Here is a 2,815-nt window from a genome sequence, read left to right on the forward strand (position 1 = left end):
CTGCTTCATACTACGACGTTAATAAATCTTTAATACATTAGCTCATCCATGAACATGATTTCTGCCCGAGTCCCATCGGATTGCATCGGCTGTGGGGATGAAGATAACAACTCCCATGATTCCACACTCAGTCACGGAGTCATCTAACTACGCCTTTGTTTCTTTGTTTGTTTTGAATACGCGCCCTCTAGTGACAAAAAAATTACATATTGTGCCTTTAAGGCTACATGCTGTGTTAATGTATTATTATTATTATTATTATTATTATTTGTATTAGCACTAATAATTAACTATTTATTTATTTATCCCTAATAGTTCCAGTAGTTTTTGCTATGGTACAGAGAACCGTGAGATTACTGCTACTGGTACAGACAACTGATATTTTGGTACTGTGACAACAATATTTATAGTATTGTGAGAGTATCAGATTGTGAATTCAGTATTGTGAATTTAAACCTATAATCTTTACACGCTAAATCCTTTGTTTTTGAAATATGGTCTGAAAACTCAAAAAAGTCTGAAAATTTAAGTCTGGAAAATTTGAAATAGAACGTGTAGGAACCCTGAATATGTATTCTGAAAAGCACTATATAAAGAAATTTGTCTTTGACATTTGGGCATTATTGTACGTTTTATATGTTATGCATTTGGCAGACACGTATCTGTTTTCCTGATGTGCTTGCATTGCTCAGATCAGCTATAGAAGCTGTATTTTTTATTTTTTGCCATTTATTTTTCCATTTTGTGGGAGCAGAAGACCAAATCATCAACTGCCACTCACCCTAAGTGGCCTCAGTTGTCCTAAAATGGACCTGGACTTCAGGAATTTGTTAATGTCTTTGTTCCATGTCAGGAACATGAAGGCATGATTGCATAAAGAGGCTGACAGGATTAGTTGGTGTGGTTTTATAACTTTGTGCTTTGTCAATGCACCGGCTCAGAGGATGGCAATATAACACTCTTTTTCAAGTTGTCAAAGTCTTGTAACTTCCATTCACAAATGTTCTCTGGCTCCCATTGACATGCATTGTCTTTTAAGCAAGGCTTAGAAGTTTGTTCTCCTCCTCTTACAGTGTTACTGGGTTGCCATGTGGCAAGATGTTCTGTTCTCAAAAACTGAAACGGGTCTGTCTGGTTGTCTGAAATCACCAGCAGGCTGAGCAGTCTCGGTAATCGATACAATATATTAAATGGATGATTGAATTTTCTCTGCATGGTCTAGTGTTTAATCAGTTGATGTTTCATTTTTCAGTGGTAGTGACAGGTGTCATTAACTTTTATTACCTACAGGAAAGATATAAAGCACTGAGAAAGAATCCTGGTCTTCTTGCGTGACGAGTTGAGAATGGAACAAAGTTCATCAAGGCCAGATGATTCCTACTGCTCATGATAGTTCACACTATGCCTGCTGTCAGCAGTTGTAATGTCATGAATAAAAAAAATGAAATATAATTTTCTTTGATTTTGGGGTGAAATGCTACCTGGAAAAAAATTCCAGAAAAGCAAGACATCGCTGTGTCATAGAAGGCTCGCGGTCACTTATTTCCAACCATGATGCAGGAACCAGGAAGAGACCCAGTTAGTAACCAGGGCAGTGAGATGGAAAAATGACCCAGAAGAATTCCCCTGGCATTCTCCAAGACTGCACCTCTGCATATCCGGAGACCGCTTTTCACTTTGAAGAACTCAGCCCTGTGAGAAATCATTAAACTGAGCCATTCGGCCACTTCAGTAGAGATTTGATCAGGTTTGATTAGTAACCAGACTGTCCTTAATCACAGACTTGTCCTGACAGAGCTGCAGAGGTGAAGTCTTTAGAGTGAAGGGTCATGCTGTCTGGGTTACCTGCTTTAAATTCACACAACATTGTTTTCTGGTCATGGTAGCGATTTGGAAACCTACTGGCGTGACATATTTAGCAGGTAGCATCGGGGAAACTTCATTTAGAGACCCAGACTGATGCAGATCATGATGTTTATTTACAACTCTGCATTTACATTCAGAAGACCTGTTGATCTGAACTGAGCTGTAGTTAGTGGATTAATACCATGATGTATATTTATTATACAATATCAAGCGTAGCGTTAGTTCTCAGGTCACGTTAGTCAGGCTCGCATCAGCTGACTCTCAGCTGATCCCCATCAACCTATGGGAATACGACACCTATCTAAGCATTAACTTTTTTTTAAGGGCGGGAGATTTAAAATCCGTAGCTACTACCAAGAGCTTGGTAATATTCATGATAATAAATATGTGTGATGATTTTCCTTGTGATAAAATTAAGGAACATCATATGTTATATCACAATGATTTTAATGTGTTTTTAATTTGCCTGTTTAGTTCCCTAGACATCAGACGAACCTTCATTGACAGATGTTTTTCGTTCATTTTAGTCAGTCTATTCTACTGTACTATTCAAAATTCTGACTAAGCTAGTAAATAAGCTAAAATGATTAAATATCATTATTTTGCATATTTGAAGTTTTTCTAAATCAATTTGGCTTGGTTGAGATTTTTTTTTTCTCATCAAAACAGTAAGTTCAGATCTCTGAACAGTTAATTTCTTGTTCACACCAGATCTAAATTTCGTATTAATTTAGGCAAATTGCATGTGTTTTGGAAAGTACAGTTACGTACAAAAAAGTACAATTGTCTACAATTTTCACAATAACTAAATGCATTTTGCTTGATCTAACCTGACCAGTTGAATCTCAGTGAAATTTTAAAGGGGTCATATGATGCTGCTAAAAAGAACATTATTTTGTGTATTTGGTGTAATGAAATGTGTTTATGCGGTTTAAAGTTAAAAAAACAC

The 2,815-nt window shown here is 36.6% G+C and overlaps 1 protein-coding gene across 1 annotated transcript in view; it reads left to right on the top strand.

Moving 5' to 3' along the window:
• Positions 1-2,815, top strand: part of sft2d1 (SFT2 domain containing 1) — a 37,574-nt gene that overhangs the window by 4,720 nt on the left and 30,039 nt on the right. The window lies entirely within an intron of this gene.

The sequence above is a fragment of the Sinocyclocheilus rhinocerous genome, unplaced genomic scaffold (assembly GCF_001515625.1).
Source record: "Sinocyclocheilus rhinocerous isolate Xijiao unplaced genomic scaffold, SAMN03320098_v1.1 scaffold780, whole genome shotgun sequence".
Lineage (NCBI taxonomy): Eukaryota > Metazoa > Chordata > Actinopteri > Cypriniformes > Cyprinidae > Sinocyclocheilus > Sinocyclocheilus rhinocerous.